The sequence below is a fragment of the Hordeum vulgare genome, chromosome 5H, assembly GCF_904849725.1.
Source record: "Hordeum vulgare subsp. vulgare chromosome 5H, MorexV3_pseudomolecules_assembly, whole genome shotgun sequence".
Lineage (NCBI taxonomy): Eukaryota > Viridiplantae > Streptophyta > Magnoliopsida > Poales > Poaceae > Hordeum > Hordeum vulgare.
The window spans coordinates 400,433,090-400,454,557 of record NC_058522.1 but is presented as its reverse complement, the minus strand read 5'-3'; positions in this window follow the sequence as shown (position 1 = coordinate 400,454,557).

The following is a 21,468-nucleotide window of genomic DNA, read 5'->3' as shown; positions in this document are numbered from 1 at the left end:
TCGACATTTTCTCAAGTGGTACTGTTAGAGTCGCCGTGCGCGTGTGTCATCCAGCCGATTCCCGGGTTTCATGTCTATGCGCACGCCTTCCGCTTTTCCGGAGAATGCTCGTCGGAGGTAAGCGTGGTAACGTCGTCCACGTCTCCGGTCATTGATATGTCTACAACATATAAATAATTATTTATTATTTCATGCTATTATATTATCAATCTTGAATGTATTATGTCATTTTTAGAAACTAACTTATTAATATAGTGTCAAGTGCTAGTTGTTGTTTTCTGCATGTTTTTATTTTTTCAGAATATCAGTATCAAATGAAGTTCAAATGCTACGAAACTTTTTAATGATTTTTTATGGATCAAAAGAGGACTTGGAAGTTTCGAAGGTAGACCAAACGATACACGAGGAGATGACAAGGTAACATTCCAAGTCCTTGTGGGCACCATGTGGATTCGCTTGACCTAATTCCTCTCCATAAATTCTCTAAAATCGTGAAACCAACAAAGAGTCACCAGAGACATTTTTTTCGTTGCTGCAAGTTTATGTTCTGATGGGAGGCCACCTGGAGACCCTTTCCGGTGCCCTGTCGGAGGGGGAATTGATCACGGAGGCCATCTACATCAACCTTGCTGCCTCCATGATGATGTGTGAGTAGTCCATCATAGACATATGGGTCTATAGCTAGTACCTAGATGTCTTCTTCTCTCTCTTTGATCTTCAATACAAAGTTCGTCGCGATTCCTGCGGTGATCTATTCGGTATAAAATTGTGGGTTTATGATAAGATTATTCATGTATATGTATTGAGTCTTCTCCGAATTATTTTAGCATGATTATTATAGCTTCGTATTTCTCCCCAGTCTATCGGTTTTGGTTTGGTCAACTAGATTAATTTGTCTTCCGTTGGAGTGGTGCATTGTGATGGGTTCAATATTGTGTTGCTCAATCGCAGTGACAGAAATGGACATGACATGTATTGTATTGCTGCCATTAACGATAAATTGATTGAGTTTATTCATACTGCTTGATTTTACTTTGTGTACATAATGTCATCTTGCTTTAAGCATTACTCTGTTTCATACTTAATACTTTAGATGCATGCTGGATAGCGGACGATGAGTGGAGTAATAGTAGTAGATGCAGGCAGGAGTCGATCTACTTGTTTATAGACGTGTCTATATACATGATCAATGTCGTGAATAACATATCATAACTATGCGCTATTCTTTCGATTGCCCAACAGTAATTTGTTTACCCACCATATGTTATGTTCGAGAGAGAAGGCTCTAGCGAAAACAATGGCCCACGGGTCTACTTAAACATAATAATAAAAACTCCAGAAATATGTTGCTATTCATTTATTATTGTTATTTACTTCTATTTATTTATATTACCTATCTATCAATATTTAATCCTTGCAAGTAACGACTTCAAGGGGCTTGCCAACCCTCTTGCCTGCGTTGGGTGTAAGTGTTTGGTTCTCCGTGTGTAGGTGGTACTAAAGAAGCTTTGCATGATTCTCCTATTGGTTCGATAACATTGGTTCTCACAGAGGGAAATACTTATCTCTACTGTGTTGCACCTCCCCTTCTCTTCGGGGAAAACCCAAAGCATTTTACAAGTAGTAAGAAGAATTTCTGGCACCGTTGCCGAGGAGATATCATCAAACTCTTGTCAGGTCCCTTCACACAAATTATCATTCGCTTGTTCTACTTTTTATTTGCTTGCATAAAAATACTGAAAACACAAAAATATTTATCTTTGCTAGTTTACTTGCTTCGTTTGCTTGTTCACTTGCTTTGCTTGTTAGTTGCTAACTTGCTATCATGTCTGATTTTGTGATAGCTAATGAGGTTAGCGAGGGCTCTAAGCCCAATGGCAATGTATCCCCCATGAACTCGGCCAGTAAAATTTTTGTAGCGGGAAGTGGGAATATTACCAGAAAAAGTGTTATTAAAGAATTCTTTACTTGTACGAGAGCCATGGTTAATGATGATGAACATATCATTAAAAAAACCATAGTTATGCTCAATCCATTTCAGCTCTCATTATCAAACTTGAAATATGGTTCGTGCGTACTTACCCAACTTTGCAAAGGTAGTTTTATGAGTTGCCACTCATAAATGATCCTAGAGGCAAGAAATTTGCTACCATTGCTCCCATGAATGAATTTGATCATGTAGTTCGGGAAGCTAGGGAATTTTTTGATTATTACAATGTGAATTATGAATGTCCAATAATAGACGGATGTTTTGATGATAGAGAATTTATGAGACGATACATGTCTAGGGATCCTCATGCTTTTGAGAAGAATGCTAAGAAATAAGTACCACCTTTACATTTAATCCAACAAGTGTTCAATTACACCAATCAACATATTCTTGGATTGTGAAAGGAAATAAGGATGAGTTTGATGAAGATTATTCTGACAATGTTAGAGCCCTCATAGAAGCTGAATTTACTATAACCTTTGAAAAAACACTTGAGAATAACTTCACTCCAAAGGTAAAACTAGAGGATATAAAAGTTACAAAAGATAGTCCTTTCCATTACTTGACTTCTCCTAGTAGAAATTCTATTGATGAAAAAAGAGAATTAATAAGATCCGGTCATAATTATATTATGTACAAGGGGTAATGGAAATGGATAATAAATAGAACACTTGATACTACGCATTATACCTAACTAGGGGCATGAAACGATAGCGTTTGTTGGGAGGCAACCCAATAGTTATCTTAATTTTTTGTTTTACTTTCTGTTTTAGTGTGTTGACATGATTATTTATATTTTAATGATTGCGTCTTTATGTTTTAGATAGTTTTTGTGCCAAGTAAAACATTTGGGATGATTTGGATGATAGTAGAATTGATCGTGTGCAAAAATAGAAATTTTTACGTCTAGTGCAGAATTTCTCTAATTTTACTGAAACATGTGTTTGATCTGAGTTTTTACACAATATTGTTATACAAATTTTCCCAGTGTTCCTATTTTTCAGAGTTTTAGGAGTTACACAATTATGAATTTAGTGTGGATCACTACATAATATTCTGTTTTAGATAGATTCTATTTTTTGCTTGCATAGTTTGCTTGTTTTGATGATGCTATGTGTTATATTGGGGGGTAAAACTCTTGAAGAAGTTAGAATGGAGTACCTTATACAATAATTAAACATGAATCAATTTATAACAACACCTAAAGTTGATGATTTGCCTATTATACTAATGCATCTCTTTCATACTCTTGGGTGAGTCATGCTGGATTAAGGAATAAGGAGCGACAAGACCCTAATCTTGGGGATGCACAAGGCACCGCAAGGTAATAATCAATGAAGTCCCAAGCATCTAAGCTTGGGTATGTCCTGAAAGGCATCTCCTCTTTCGTCTCCATTCTATCGGTATTTCACTCGGAGCTACATTTTTGTTCATCACATTATATGACTTTTGCTTGGAGTATAGTGTATTATAATTTTATTTTATTTTAGTTTGCCATAATCATTCTTTGCTGGACACACATATATGAAAGAGATGCATCTTCATCCCAATTTCATAGAATACTCTATATACTTCACTTATATCTTTTGAGCTAGGCAGTTGCTCTAGTGCTTCACTTATATCTTTTAGATCACGATGGCATGCATATTTTATAGAAATAATTGTATTCTCATACTTCACAAAAATATTTTTGATAGTCTAAGAAATAGTTATGGAAATATGCGTGGTTTATAAGGCTAGTCCAAAAAGGATAGATATTCAAGAGGATATCATAAAAACTTTCATGACTGATTATGTTGTTTATGTTTATGGATATTTTTATGTTGATATCGATTAGTTCATTGTTTCTCAAGATAATACCTAAAAGAGAATACATGTTGGGTAGAATTTCACATTAAAAATTCTATTTTTATCATTTACCTACCCGGGGACGAGAATTAAGCTTGGGGATGATGATACTTCTCCAACGTATCGATAATTTTGATTGTTCCATGCTTATATATTATCTATCTTGGATGATTTATATGCAATTATATGCTATTTTATATCGATTTTGGGAACTAACCTATTAAACTAGTGCCAAGTGCGAGTTGTTGTGTTTTGTATGTTTTTGGGTTTTTAGGAAACAAGTACCAAATGGAGTCCAAACGCTATGAAACTTCTTGATGATTTTTTGTGAACCAAAAGAAGACCTGGAAGCTTCGGAGGGAGACCAGACGATACACTAGGAGACAACAAGGCAACAGGGCACGACCAAGGGGTAGGCGTGATGTGATGCATTGTGGATCCCACATGGCTTCGTCCAAACTAATTCCGCCTCCATAAATTCTCTAAAATCGTGAAACCAACACACAACCACTCGAAACACTTATTTCGCTGCCGCAAGTTTGTGTTCCGACGGGAGGTCATTTGGAGACCTTTTCGGTGCCCTGTCAGAGGGGGAATCGATCATGGAAGCCATCTAAATCAACCTTGGTGCCTCCATGATGCTGTGTGAGTCGTCCACCACAGACCTACGGGTCTATAGCTAGTACCTAGATGGGTTCTTCTCTCTTTCTCCCTCTCTCTCTCCCTCTCGCTCTCTCTCTTTTATCTTTAATACGAATTTCACCGCGATTCTCATGGTATCTGATGTCTGCTAGAACTACTTCGGTATTTCCCCAAAGAGGAAGGGATGATGCAGTATAGCGACGGTAGGTATTTCCTTCAGTGATGAGACCAAGGTTATCGAACCAGTAGGAGAACCTCCTCACACCACGTAAACAACACCTGCACACAAATAACAAATACTCGCAACCCGACGTGTTAAAGGGGTTGTCAATCCCTTTCGGGTAAAAGTGGTAGATAGGATAAAGAGATCACTGAACAAATAAATTGCAGCAAGGTATTTTTGTATTTTTGGTTTAATAGATCTGGAAATAAAAGCAAAGGAAAATAGATCGCAAAGGCAAATATGATGAAAAGAGACCCGGGGCCCGTAGGATTCACTAGTGGCTTCTCTCGAGAAAAATAGCAAACGATGGGAAAACAATTACTGTTGGGCAATTGATAGAACCTCAAATAATCATGATGATATCCAGGCAATGATCATTATTTAGGCATCATGTCCAAGATTTAGTAGACCAACTCCTGATTGCATCTACTACTATTACTCCACACATCGACTGCTATCCAGCATGCATCTAGTGTATTAAGTTCATGGAAAAACGGAATGATGCAATAAGAACGATAACATGATGTAGACAAGATCTATTTATGTAGAAATAGACCCCATCTTGTTATCCTTAATAGCAACGATACATACGTGTGTTTTCCCTTTCTGTCATTGGGATCAAGAACGGTAAGATCGAACCCATCAGAAAGCACATCTTCCCATTGCAAGATAAATAGATCAAGTTGGCCAAATAAAACCCAAATATCGGAGAATAAATACGAGGCTATAATCAATAACGCATATAAGAGATCAAAGAAGACTCAAATAACTTTCATGGATAAAAACATAGATCTAATCATAAACTCAAAGTTCATCGGATCCCAACAAACACACCGCAAAAATACTTGTATCATATGGATCTCCAAGTGATCTTTGTATTGATAATCAAGAGAGAGAGAGAGAGAGAGGAAGCCATCTAGCTACTAACTATGGACCCGTAGGTCTACAAAGAACTACCCATGCATCATTGGAGAGGCACCAATGGACATGATGAACCCCTCCATGATGGTGCCTAGATTGGATCTGGTGTTTCTGGACTCTGCGACGACTGGAATTGATTTTCGTCCTCCTTCCTTTAGGGTTTCTAGAATATTGGAGTATTTATAGAGCAAAGAGGCGGTGCGGGAGGCCAACGAGGAGGGCACAACCCACCGGGTCGCGCGTGGGTCCCCAAGCGCGCCCTGGTGGGTTGTGCACCCATCGGAGCTCCCCTCAAGTGCGTTCCTGGCCCACTGGATGTCTTCTTGCCCAAAAAAACCACAAAAAGTTTCGCTGCATTTGGACTCCATTTGGTATTGATTTCTTGTGATGAAAAAACATGCAGAAAACAACAACTGGCACTCGGCACTATGTCAATAGGTTAGTACCATCAAATGATATAAAATGACTATAAAATGATTGTAAAACATCCAAGAAGGATAATATAACATCATGGAACAATCAAAAATTATAGATATGTTGGAGACGTATCAACATCCCCAAGCTTAATTCCTGCTCGTCCTTGGGTAGGTAAATGATTAAAACAATTTTTTTGATGTGGAATGCTGCCTAACATGTTCATCACATTTATTTTCTTTATAGGATGGACATTTGTACTTTTATATGGTTCAAAGCAATAGTCTAGTTTTGACATGAAGACTTTAATACTCAAGCATACCAACAAGCAACCATGTCTTTTAAAATATCAACACTAAAGCAAGTTATCCCTAGCCCATTATGCTCAATCATTAATCCATTCATGAAACACACTCGAATATTAGCTACACCCATTGCTCAAATACGATTATAGTGCCCCTTAGTTGGTGCTTTATGAGAGAAGATGGAGACTTAAATTCAAAATAAAAATTGCATAAGTAAAAGAAAGGCCCTTCGCAGAGGGAAGTAGGGATTTGTAGAGGTGCCAGATCTCAAAGCGAAAATTGAGAGATAAAAACATTTTGGGAGGCATACTTTTCCCACCAACGAAAATGACTTAGAGCTCCCAACACTTTCCATGTTAGATACATCATAGGCGGTTCCCAAACAAAAAATAAAGTTTATTCCTTTTTCCACCATTACTTTCACTTTCCATGGCTTGTCCGTATCCACAGGTGCCCTCCATACAACCACTTTCCAAGGAATTTATTATTTGACAACGAAAAGTAAATTCATTTTTTTTCATTTCGGGACTGGGCATCCCTAATACCTTTGTCGTATTCTCGTGCAATGACAAGTGAATGAACACTCATTGTGAGAATAACACATCTAGCATGGAAAATATTGGCCACCCCTCACCGCCTCGCGAGCGGTAGAGAACACAAAAGAGAATTTTTTTTTGAAAATTAGAGATGGCACATATTTTCTTATAACAACATGGAAATACCGCATATAGGTAGGTATAGTGGACTCATATGGCAAAACCGGTTTAGAGGGTTTTGGATGCACAAGTAGTGATCATACTTAGTGCAAAATGAACGCTAGCAAAAAGATTGAGAAGCGACCAACCAAGAAACAAAAAACTCATACCCAAGCATTAAGCATAAGTAGCACCGAATAATGCACAACAAGTAGGATATAAATTTCATTGCATAACTATTGACTTTCGTGCTTGCATAGGGAATCACAAACCTTAACATCAGTATTCTTACTAAAGCACAATTACTCATCAACATGACTCTCATATCATATCGTCATATCTCAAAACCATTACTAAGAATCAAGTTTATTTTCTCTAATGATCTTCATGAAAGTTTTTATTATATCCTCCTTGGATATCTATAACTTTGGGACTATTTTCATGTGTTGCTTTTGATAAGCTCAAACTAATTTAAGTGAAGAACATGAGCATAATTTTTATTTCTATCAAAATAATCTAAGTGAAGCAAGAGAGAATTTCTTAAATTTTTTACTAACTCCCAAATAAATCTAAGTGAAGCATGAGAGAATTTCTTCAAAAAAACAAAGCACACCGTGCTCAAAAAGATATAAGTGAAGTACTAGAGCAAATGCATTGCTCTAAAAATTTAAGTGAAGCATAGGAGCAAGCATAGCATAATTTTTGGCTGTCTCAAAAAGGTGTTTCCAGAAAGGATTTAAGACTTAAAACACAAAGCAAAACAAGCAAAGACTCATATCATACAAGATGCTCCAATAAAAAGTCATAATATGTGATGAATAAAAATATAGTTTCAACTAAAATACCGATGGTTGTTAAAAGAAAGAGGGGATGCCACTCGGGGGCATCCCCAAGCTTAGTTGCTTGCTACTTATTGAATATTATCTTGGGGTGCCTCGGGCATCCCCAAGCTTAGCCTTTTTCTAATCCTTATTCCTTCATCCATCATAAGACCACCCAAAACTTGAAAATTTCAATCCCACAAAACTCAACAAAACCTTCGTGATATCCGTTAGTATAAGAAAGCAAACCACTACTATAAGTACTGTTGCAAACCTATTCATATTTTATTTTTGCATTTTATATATTGTAGTCCAACTTTTATATGGCAAAAACTCATCAAATAAAACCATAGAATCATCAAAACAAGCACACAACACAAAGAAAACAGGATCTATCAAAAACGGAACAGTCTGTAGCAATCTGACTACTTCGAATACTTTTGTAACTCCAACAAATATTAACAATTAGGTGACGTGAATAATTTGCTTATTAATATTTTGAAAAAAGAATAACTCAAAATCTCTCTTCTTTTAAAAATGAAAAATAATTTCGTGAGCGCAAAAGTTTCTGTTTTTCAGCAAGATCAAATCAACTTTCACCCAAATCATCCCAAAGGCCTTGCTTGGCACAAACACTATTTAAACCACAAAAACACATCTAACCAGAGGTATAATTGTGTATTTTATTGAAAACATCAAGAAAACAAAAAAGAAAAAAGATACAAGTTGGGTTTCCTCCCAACAAGCGCTATCGTTTTACGCCCGTAGCTAGGCATAACGCGTAGGATTTAAGTGTTTCATCTTTGTTTCTAGGTACATATGATGCCCTCATGATTGATTAATATGGTGGCCTAATTATTGTTATAGGGAAGTATTCCATTCCCTTCCTTAGTGTAAATTGAAATTTAATATTGCCTTCTTTCATATCAATCACGGCACCAATAGTACGTAACAACGGTCTACCAAGTATAATTGAACAAGACGGATTGCAATCAATATCAAGAACAATAAAATATATGGGCACATAATTCCTATTTTCAAGTAGTAGAATCCGCCAAGTGAAAATTTAAAGAGCATTCTTCAATATTGGTAAGAGCAAGCACATCACATAAAGTTTTCGGAATTGTAGAAACACTAGCACCCAAGTCACATAAAGCAAAACACTCATAATTTTTAATCTTGACTTTGATAGGAGGTTCCCACTCATAATGCAATTTTCTAGGAATTGAAACTTCCAATTCCATTTTTTCTTCAAAAGCTTTCATCATAGGATCAACAATATGTTTAGTAAAAGCTTTATTTTGTTCATAAGCATGGGGTGAATTTATCATGGATTGCAACAAAGAAATACAATCAACCAAAGAGCAACTATCATAATTAAAGTATTTGTAATCCAAAATAGTGGGCACATCACTAGTTAGAGTCTTGACCTCTTCAAACCCACTTTTATCAATTTTCTCAACAAGATTATCACCCTCCGAATCATAGGGACGCCTTCTAACTAAAGTTGACTCTTCTCCAGTCCATTTTTCATCAATATTAATTTTACTAAACAAAGAATCAATATAAGAAACACCAATCATTTTAAGATCTTCATCACTTTTATGAAAGTAATCACTAAAACCGTTCTTTCTAAAAATTCTCTTTTAGCTCTAAGCATAGCAGTTCTTTTCTTACTTTCATCCATAGAAACATAAAGAGCTCTAATTGATTCTTCAACTTTAGGCACAAAATTTTTCATCTTGAGAGTTTCTACATCATGAGAAATTCTATCAATACTTCTAGACAAATCATCAACTTTATTCAACTTTTCTTCTATAGAAGTAATGAAAGATTTTTGAGTATTGATAAATTCTTTAATATTGTTCTCAAGATCAGATGTGTTTCTATTATTATTATAAGTAGGATTACCATAGGAATTACCCTAATTATTAGAGGAATTACTAGGAAAAGGCCTAGGATGAAAATTACCTCTATAAGCATTGTTATTGAAATTGTTTCGCGAAATAAAATTCACATCTATGGCATCACTATTTTGCTCAATCAAAGTAGACAAAGGAACATCATTAAAATCAATAGGAGCACTTTTATTAGCAACCAACTTCATAAGAGCATCAACTTTTTCACTCAAAGAATTTATTTCTTCTACCGAATTGACCTTTTTATTAGTAGGAGCTCTTTCGGTATCCACTTGTGAGTAATTGGCCATAATATTGTCTAGCAACTTAGTAGCTTCACCCAAAGCAATTTCCATAAAAGTACCCCCTCCGGCGGAATCCAAAAGATTACGAGAAACAAAATTCAACCCCGCATAATTTTTTTGTATGATCATCCCAAGATTTAACCCATGAGTTGGGCAATTCCTTAGCATGAATTCCATCCTTTCCGAAGATTGTGCAACATCCTCATGCTCAAGTTGCTTGAAATTCATGATCTTGATTCTAAGGGAAATAATTTTTGCGGGCGGAAAATACTTAGTAATAAAAGCATCCTTGCACCTTTTCCAAGAATTGATACTATTGCGAGGCAAAGAAGAAAACCAAATTTTTGCACAATCTCGTTAAGAAAACAGAAATAATTTCAACTTCACAACATCATTGTCCACATCTGTTTTCTTTTGGATATCGCATAATTCCACGAATGTGTTAATATGGGACGCGGCATCCTCATTAGGAGTACCGGCAAAATGATCTTTCATAACAAGATTCAGTTAGGCAATATTAATATCACAAGACTCCGCACTAGTGTCGGGAGGAGCAATCAGAGTGATGATAAAATCACTGTTGTTGGTATTTGATAAATAACACAACTTGGTATTCTCTTGAGTCATGATGACTTCACAACAATATTGCACTCAAAAACATATCTAACGAGAAAACCACGCACGGAAAAGAGGGCTAATAAAACGACATTTTTTTGTAAAGTGGGGGAGAGGAAAACGAGAGGCAAATGGCAAATAATTTAAATTGCGAGGATATGAGATTTGTGATTAGGAACGTGGTTGATGTTGAAGATCCTCCCCGGCAATGGCACTAGAAATTGTCACGTTGGCGGGAGACTATCTTGACTTGATCTTCCCCGGCCAGAAATTCCTTTTGATGTCTATTAGAACTACGTCGGTATTTCCCCAAAGAGGAAGGGATGATGCAGTATAGAGACGGTAGGTATTTCCCTCAGTGATGAGACCAAGGTTATCGAACCAGTAGGAGAACCTCCTCACACCACGTAAACAACACCTGCACACAAATAACAAATACTCGCAACCTGACGTATTAAAGGGGTTGTCAATCCCTTTCGGGTACGGCGCCTCAGGATAGGCAAATAACGCGAGGTAAAAGTGGTACATAACATAAATAGATCGCGGAACAAATAAATTGTAGCAAGGTATTTTTGTATTTTTGGTTTAATAGATCTAAAACTAAAAGCAAAGGAAAATAGATCGCGAAGGCAAATATGATGAAAAAGAGACCCGGGGGCCGTAGGTTTCACTAGTGGCTTCTCTCGAGAAAAATAGCAAACGGTGGAAAACAATTAATGTTGGGCAATTGATAGAACTTCAAATAATCATGACAATATCCAGGGAATGATCATTATATAGGCATCAGGTCCAAGATTAGTAGACCGACTCCTACGTGCATCTACTACTATTACTCCACACATCGACCGCTATCCAACATGCATCTAGTATATTAAGTTCATGGAAAAATAGAGTAATGCAAACGATGACATGATGTAGGCAAGATCTATTTATGTAGAAATAGACCCCATCTTATCATCCTTAATTTCAACAATACATACGTGTCGTTTCCCTTTATGTCACTGGGATCAAGCACCGTAAGATTGAACCCATCACAAAGCACCTCTTCCCATTGCAAGATAAATAGATCAAGTTGGCCAAACAAAACCCAAATATCGAATAAGAAATATGAGGCTATAATCAATTATACATATAAGTGATCAAAGAAGACTCAAATAATTTCATGGATAAAAACATAGATCTCATCATAAACTCAAAGTTCGTCGGATCCCAACAAACACATCGCAAAAAGACTTACATCATATGTATGTCCAAGAGACCTTTGTTTTGATAATCAAGAGAGAGGAGTAAGCCATCTAGCTACTAACTACGGACCCGTAGGTCTACAAATAACTACTCACGCATCATCGGAGAGGCACCAATGGACATGATGAACCCCTCTGTGATGGTGTCTAGATTGGATCTGGTGTTTCTGGACTCTGCGGCGCCTGGAATTGATTTTCTTCACCCTCCCTTTAGGGTTTCTGGAGTATTGGGGTATTTATAGAGAAAAGAGGCGGTGCGGGAGGCCAACAAGGAGGGCACAACCTATCAGGGCGTGCCTGGGGGCAGCGCGCCCTGGTGGGTTGTGCTCCCATCGGAGCTCCCCTCAGGTGTGTTCCTGGCCCACTCGATGTCTTCTCGGCCAAAAACATCCACAAAAAGTTTCGCTGCGTTTGGACTATGTTTGGTATTGATTTCATGCGATGTAAATAACATGTAGAAAACATCAATTGGCACTGCGCACTATGTCAATAGGTTCGTATTTAAAAATGATATAAAATGATTGTAAAACATCCAAGAATGATAATATAACAGCATGGAACAATCAAAAATTGTAGATACATTGGAGACGTATCAATATCTATTGATGTAATCTTCTTTGTCGTGTGTTTGTTGGGATCCAATGAATTGCGGGTTTATGATCAGATTATTCACGTATATATATTGAGTCTTCCCTGAATTCTTTTATGCATGATTGTTATAGCTTCGTATTTTGTCTCCGATCATCTATCAATTTGGTTTGGCCAACTAGACTCATTTGTTTTTAAGTGGGAGTGGTGCGTTGTGATGGGTTCGATCTTGTGTTGCTCAATACTAGTGACATAAAGGGACATGACACATATTGTATTGATTTCATTAAGGATAAAATGATGGGGTTTATTCATATTGCTTGAGTTTACTTTGTCTACATCGTGTCATCTTGGTCCAAGCATTACTATCTTTCATACTTAATACTCTAGATGCATGTTGGATAGTGGTCATTTGGTGGATGATAAGTCTCCAATGTATTTATAATTTTGGATTGTTCCATGCTACTATATTATCATTCTAGGATATTTTTTGGATATTTATTGATCAATTTATATTATTTTTGAGCACTAACCTATTGACCCAGTGCCTAGTGCTAGTTCATGTTTCTGCTTGTTTTTTGCTTTTCAGGTTACCAAACGAAGTCCAATTGCTACAAAACTTTTTGTTGATTTGTTTGGACCAAAAGAAGGTCGCAAGCTTCAAGAGGAGGCCAGAAGCCAGACAAGAGGAACACCACACAACATGACGCGCCTAGGGGGGTTGGCGCGCCCTCTTGCCTCGTGCCCCCTCGACCGCCTCCTAGCGTACCTCTTTGTCCTATATATTCTCATTAATCCCAAAAACACTAAGGAGTACCCAGAAACACTTTTTCTGCCATTACAACTCTCTGTTCCGCCGTGAGGCCGTCTGGAGCCCTTTTTCGGTGCCCTGTCGGAGGGGGAATGGATCGCGGATGACCTTTATATCAACTTTGCTGCTCCCATGGTAATGTGTGAGTAGTTCATCACAGACCTGCGGGTCCACAGTCAGTACCTAGCTGGCTATCTCTCTCACTTGATCTTCAATACAATGATCATCACACCTTCGCTTTGATCTATTCCATGTAACTCTTTTGTGCGGTGCGTTTATTGGGATTCGATGAATTATGGGTTTATGTTCAGATTATTCATGATAAATATTTGAGTCATCTCTAAATTCTAAAATATGATTCTTATGTGCATGATCATCATAGCTTCGTAAATCTCTCCGACTATTGATTTGCTTTGGCCAAGTAGATTGATCTTTCTTCCGTGAGAGAGGTGCGTTGTAGTGGGTTCAATATGAAGGATTTGTATATCCGAGTGACAAATTAGGGGACAAGATATGTCTTTGTATTGTTGACACTAAGGATAAAACGATGGGGTTAATTCATATTAATTTAGTTCTCTTTGTCTACATCATGTCATCGTTCTCCAAGCATTACTCTATATTATTTAATACTCTAGATACATGTTGTATAGCGGTCGATGATGGTGTAATAGTAATAGGTGTATGTAGGAGTCGTCCTATTTTCTTATGGACGCGATGCCTATATACACATGATCATTGCCGTGAATATCACATAACTATCCGCTTTTCTATCAATTTCCCAACAGTACTTCGTCTACACACCGTATGCTTGCTTTCACGAGAGATGCCACTAGGGAACATTATGCCCCCGAGTCTATTCACTTATAAATTTACAAACATTACAATTTCCTCTCTGCCTTTAATTATTTGTTATTTACTTTTCACTTTGCAACTTCCAACCACACTACTTACTTGCTTGCAAATAACGAGACAAGGGGATAGCCAACCTTCTTCCCGTCTTGCAAACTATGCTTCTAATGCTTATGTCAAAGAATTTATTGAGAGGATATCTGGTGTGCTGGAACAAAATTATGATTCCATTGTTTCGATTGAAACATTCCCTCTTGATGAACACGATGCTCGCTATTCTTATGGCCACGATGTCAATATTGATGATGCTTATGAAGATGAACTTGCTACAGTTCCTTATGTTGAAAGTGAATCTATTGATATTGCACTCGAAAATCTTGACTCCAATGATGCTACTATAAATTCTACTAATGTCAATTGTGCTCGTGCTATGCAAAGCTACAAGCTTGGGGATGATGATTTTGTTATGATCACTAGTTATGGCAATGATCATGATTGGGGTAATGATATTTCTTTTAATCTTGAAAACTTATTTAAGCCTCATTATGAATATGTTATGGAAAATTTTATTTTCAATAATATAAAAAGTGGATTTGGAAGAGTGTCAACTTTACATAAGAATCCCACATATTCGGACTTATGATTATATTGATAAAGATGGGTTTGGAGAGCTCATGACTTTAGTTAATGGTGATCCTACTATCTTGGAACATTGTAAAACATTTGTGCATGTGGACCATGGAGAGAATATTTTATATGAGAGCTATATTGTTGAATTTGAATATGATCCTACATGTAACTATTATGAGAGAGGAAAACATGGTTATATAAATTTTCATGATACACACATACCTCTCTTTGTGTTAAAATTATTAATGCTTCATTCTGCCTACATGCATATGCTAGATGCCTCTTGCCTTGATAATTTGTTTACTTACAGAATGCCTATGCATAAGAAGTATGTTAGACTTAAATGTGCATTTCACATGCTACATGATGCTCTCTTTATGTTTCAATTATTCTCTCTCTTGTGAGAATCAGTACCACCACAAGCCTATTATGTTTTTGTGTTTAAATTAGTGTTTGTGCCAAGTAAATCCTTTGGGATGACTTGGATAATAGTAGAATTGATATGATGTAAAAACAGAAACTTTAGCGTCAAGTGCAGAATTTCTCTCATTTTACTAGAGCGCCTTTTTGATCTGAATTGTTTTACATCGTATTACTGTAAAATTCCCGAGGTCGTCATAATGTTTCTGAATATTTTGAGTTAAAAAAGTTTGGTAATTAACCATATCATTACACAGTGTTCGGTTCTAGACAAATTCTGTCTTTTGCAAGCATAGTTTGCTTGTTTTGGTGATGCTATCATTACAGGGTATTAGTTAGAATAAAGTACCTTATGCAATAATAAAACATGGGTGAATTTAGAACAGTCCCTAAAGTATTTGATATGTTTATTATACTAATGGATCTCACAAAGTTTTGTTGAGTTTTGTGTGTTGTAGTTTTCAAATTTGGGTGTTATCGCGATGGACAAAGGAGTAAGGAGCGGGAAGAGCCTAAGCTTGGGGATGCCCAAGGCACCCCAAGGTAATATCCTCGGAAAACTCAAGCGCCTAATCTTGGGGATGCCCTGGAAGGCATCCCCTCTTTCATCTCAATCCATCGGTACATCACTTGGAGCTACATTTTTATTCATCACATGATATTAGTTTTTCTTGGAGAGCTCTTTGCTTTAGTTTGATTTTTGTTTTAGTTTTCCACAATCACCGTTCTTTGAATACACCAACTAGAGAGAGACATGCTTTGTTAGAATACTCTTTGTGCTTCACTTATATCTTTTGATCTTCGCAATTGCTCTAGTACTTCACTTATATCTTTTAGAGCACGGTGGCTTATAGATTCTATAGAAATAATTGCACTCTCGTTCTTAACTTATATTTATTTGAGAGTTAATAAAAATCACCGGTAATTTGCATGGGTTATAAGATTAGTTCAGAAATAATAGGTATTCAATGAGTGCATAATCAAAACCACATGTAGCACATAAAATAGAAATCATGGTTAATTATATTAATGTGGTAATGTGGAATAGCATGAGTGCATGATCATTGGTTAATATAGATATCGTGAATTGGAGGTGTTAACTTGTTGTTGATCCACATATTTTTCTCGCATGGTGATGATGTGTGAGCATACTTATTCCTTGTTAAATCCTAGTGTTGTTTTAGTCAGGGGCGTGCGATGGTTAACTCCTACCAACCTCCTCCCTCGGGGCATGCAAGTAGTTCTTTTCTTCGAGAAAGCTAATAAAATCTTGCAAATAAGTATGTGAGTTCTCTATGACTTATGTGAATCCATAGATATACGCACTCTCACCTCCACATATTTGCTAGCCTCTTCGTTGTCGTGCATTGCCCATCCTCACCTCGAGGATCAGTGTAACTTTAGCCGGTGCATCCAAACCTCGTGACATGATATACTCTGAGCACATAAGCCACCTTATATATTCCTGAAAACAACCACCATACCTCCCTATCATGGCATTTCCATAGACATTCTGAGATATATTGCCATGCAACTTCCACCGTCACTTCGTATGACTTATACTTCCATTTTCCCGTTGCTTTTTATGATCATACAAGCTGACATAGTATTTTTGGCAAAGCCACCATTCATCATTGTTATACATGTTACGCTTCATCATTGCACACCCTCGTACACTGCCAGAGGCATTCGTATAGAGGCATCTCATATCATCTTCATCTTGTGTTGTAAGTAAATAAAAGTGTGATGATCAACATTATTAGGGCAATGTCTCAATGTGGTAAGCATGATGGAATCAATGATTCCCCCACAAGTCGGGATGAGACTCAGGATGAAAAAAAAGAAAAAGAAAAAAAGAAAAAAGTAAGAAAGAAAAAGAAAAAAGAAAAGAAAAGAAAAGAAAAGAAAAAAGAAAAGAAAAGAAAAGAAAAAAATAAAAAAATAAAAAATAAAAAATGTTTTTGTTTTGAATAAATGAGAGAAAAGAGAGAAGGGACAGTGCTACTACCTATTATTCCACACTTATGTCTTAAAGTGGCACCATGTTCTTCATATAGAGGGTCTCTTGATTTTCACTTCCATATCCTAGTGGGAATTTTCATTATAGAACTTGGCTTGTATATTCCGATGAAGGTCTTCCTCAAATGCCCGAGGTATTCATGAGCAAGCAAGTTGGATGCACACACAGTTATATTCATTTGAGTTTTCATACACTTATAGCTCTAGTGCATCCGTTGCATGGAAATGTCTACTCCTTGCGTTGATATCTATTGATGTGCATCTCCATAGCCCGTTGGTACACCTAGTTGATGCGAGAATTTTTTATCCACTTACGCCCTTTTGAAACCTACCACCATATTCTATTCCACCCTTATGCTACATCTCTTGGAAATATGCCCTAGAGGAAATAATAAATTAGTTATTATCATATTTCCTTGTTCATGATAATCGCTTATTATCCATGCTAGAATTATATTGATTGGAAACTCAAATACATGTGTGGGTACATAGACAACAAACTGTCCCTAGTGAGCCTCTAATGGACTAGCTCCTTGATCAAAGATGGTCAAGGTTTCCTCGCCATAGACATGAATTATCATTTGATAACAGGATCACATCATTAGGAGAATGATGTGATGGACAAGAACCAATCTATGAATGCAACATATGATCGTTTCAGTTTATTGCTACTGTTTTCTACATGTCAAGTATCTATTCCTACGACCATGAGATCGTGCAAGTCACTGACACAGGAGGAGTACCTTGTGTGTATCAAACATCGCAACGTAACTAGGTGTCACATCCCTGACACCTTAATCAAGTTAGCTTTGTGCTCATGTTTTCTTTGCATTGCATCTAGGATATTTTCAACAAGAACAAAGCAAGTGGTGAAGGAAAATTCTAAAACCCTAGCCACTTCTCAAAATAAAGGAAAATTCAAACTAGTTAAAATCAATGAACCCAAAATGGCCTCAAGAAAAGTTCAATCTTTCTGATAAATCTTGAAAGTATATAAGAAATGAAGAAAACCTTTTTCTTGACAATATAAGCATTTTAAATAAATGCAAAAAGCTACTGGTTTCAAGTTTTAAATTTGAAATCAGAAACTTTAAGCTTTCAAAAATGTTGAAAACTTTAAGAATGGTTGGAAATATTCCAACAAATATTCTCGGGTGTTCAACATAGTTTTTACAAACTAATTGGGAGCTGAAATAATTAGTAAATCAATTTCAGTAATTAAAACAGAAACAAAACAGAAAGAAAATGAAAAAATCTTACCTGACGCTCACCTGGCCCGGCCCATCTTCTTCCTGTCGTCTTCCTCCCCCGCCAGTGGGCAGCAGGAGGTGGCCGCCGCGTACTCCGGCGCGGCCACGTACCTGTGCGCCTGCCTGGCCGCCGCCTCGCGCTGGCAAGCACGGGGATATCCACACCGAGCCCGTCCCTATCCATTCCCCAGCTCTAGTTCCCCCCTCCTCTGGGATCTCTCCTCCCTCCTTCTGCCGCCATTGCCACGAGCTCGAGCTCGAGCCGCCGCGCCTCTAGCCACAGGAACCCCCTTCCGAGTAGTCCAGTAGCTTCGCCTCGTCGAGCTGGTTCTCTCTGCAACGACCGAAGTCTCCCCGAGCTCTGCAACATCCCCAATGCCATCGTCTTCAACCTTCGGTCGCCGGCAAATCGACGGTGAAACGCCGGCAACAGCCCTTCCCCGAGCCATCTAAGCCCTGCTCTGCACTCCCCGTGAGCGTGCGATCATTTCCCCTCTCCTTCCCCTCGGATCCGTGACCCCTAGCCACTGGACCATCGAACCGTACTCCGGAAGACGCCCCGGCTCGTCGCCGGCTTACTCCGGCCACCTATAGCTCTTCCTGAGGCCAGCGTTGGATGAGGTCGAGCCTGGAGATCACTCCAGTGCTCTCGGCATCTTGTTCTGAGCACCACAACATGTTTTAGCATGTCTCCGGCGAGGTTTTTCCGCGGATCTGGTCGCCGCCGGCCAGGCTCCGGCGAGGAACGACATGGCCAGCCTAACCCAGCAGTTTAACGCCTAAACACTCACTAAAAGTGGGCCCAAGGCCAAGTCAAACCCACTTAGGGGCTGGTCAGCGCGGGATTAGCCCTTGAGAGGCTGACCAGTGGGTCCCCCCTGTCAGGTTTGACCTGATCAGGTCAGTTGACCTGCTGATGTCAGGCTGACGCAATAAAGGGATTTTTCCAGTATAAAAATAATTCCAGAAATGTTTAAAACTTCAAATATTCATAGAAATTAATTTGTAACTCCAATGAAAATAATTTATATATGAAGAAGTATCGGAAATATTCAAGGAATCTGAATATGTCATTTTGAAACATGTTTGAAAATGTTACAGAACCCAAACATGTAGATTAATGAATAAGTCAATTCTTATAAATACTTTATATATGGAATTTGGAAAATATTTAAATTACACTATAAATGACATGATCAAACACTTTCCTAATTACAAACCAGCAACCTAACATGTCATTCCATGCATGATAACATCAAGTTGATTTGAGCATCAGGTCGAATCAATTAAAATGGTATCCGAGAATACCTCGTTTGAAGTGGTATTTGAATTTGATTCAAATCAACTTCAAACCTAATACATGTTAGCTATAATAGTATATCACCTTGCTTTCTCATGCCATGCTCATGCATCATCTTGATTGCATATGCTTGATATTGATTGTTGTCATTCCTTTCGGTAGGCTCCGCTCCCCCGGATTCCACCGAATATCCGTCTGACGGATATTGTCACTCCTCAGAGCAACAAGGCAAGCAACCATTTTGCTCATCCCGATAAATCCCATGTTCTTGCTCCTGCACTTACTTATTGCATTAGGATCAAATGCTTCAAATGCTTTTGCCCCGTTAGTTGAACCCACTTCCTTTGCATGACCTATCCTTGTCACCGTAAATAGCTAAACCTTGCAACCTAGCATACCTGGTAGTTGCTTGAGCCATGATGTGCCTTATCCTGCTATGCATGCTATGCTTAGAGTTGTGTATGGTATGTCATCTGGGAGATGAACAGAATTGTGAGAATGTGTTCGGTGAGCAAAGGTTGTGTGTTGAACCTGATTTGGTAAAGGTACCGGTGAAAGGCTGTGTAGGAGTACATGGCGGGTTGTTTCATTGGAACCGTCCTTAGGAACTGAGTTCCGTGTATGTAATCCAAGACGAGATACTACCACATGCTGGGCCCTGAAATATGACCCCGCTCGACCTATTAATCGCTTAGTACTCGGTCCAGGAGTTGCAAGTAGTTTCTGGTGTTTATAGTCATGCTGGAGGCCGTGCATGGTGCTGACCTGAGAGGTGGGCTGTGACGCGGTAGGCAGTGGCACGGTGTACCAAGTGGCACCCGAATGGTGGGCTTGGGAACCCTACGCACATCATTTGGGGCCGTGGCGGAAACCTCGGCCGGACTTCCGTGCGGGTTACCCTCAGATAGGCGATAAACCTGGACTAGGTACTAGTGTGGTTAACGGTCGTGGCCGACTCCCTCGCTAGGCTTCCGCTTGAAGGTTGCCCAGGTGCATGACGTGCACATGGCGATAAGTGGCGAGAGCGTGTGTGACGAAGTACACCCCTGCAGGGTTATGATCTATTCGAATAGTCACGTCCGCGGATATGGACTACTTGGAGACATATGTTGTTCATAGATAATTTCAATGGCTACTCGTAAAATTGTCAAGATAAGCGTGAGTGTCGTGGACGGCATTTCCGTATGGAGACGGAATGATTCCACGATGGAGTATTGTTGTGGTGCTAGTGGACTCGTGTGCGAGAAATTAAGTTGTCAAAATTATTTTAAAATGCAAGTTGTCTAGCCACAAGTCAAATGCTGGCTTTCCGCATTAAACCCCACAATACCTTATTGATACATTGCATGAGTAGATAGTTCTCCTAAAGTCTTGCTGAGTACCTCCGTACTCATGTTTGCTTAATAAATGTTGCAGAGGTTGCTAATGACCCTAATGAAGGGTTCTTCATAGACATCGACGACGACGAGTAGCTGGTGTCCCAGCTACGATCTGGCCCTCCGTTGGGTCTGTAGTATAGTCAGGCCATGTGTCTTCTAGTTGCACCTGTCCATACTCAGACAATTTTAAACTCTTCCGCTGGCTTGTAACTGAATGACTGCTATTAAGGGTCGTGAGACCCTTACTGTGTAATATTATGTGTGTGGCTCTTCCGAGCCTCTTAAATAAAGCTTGTATGTT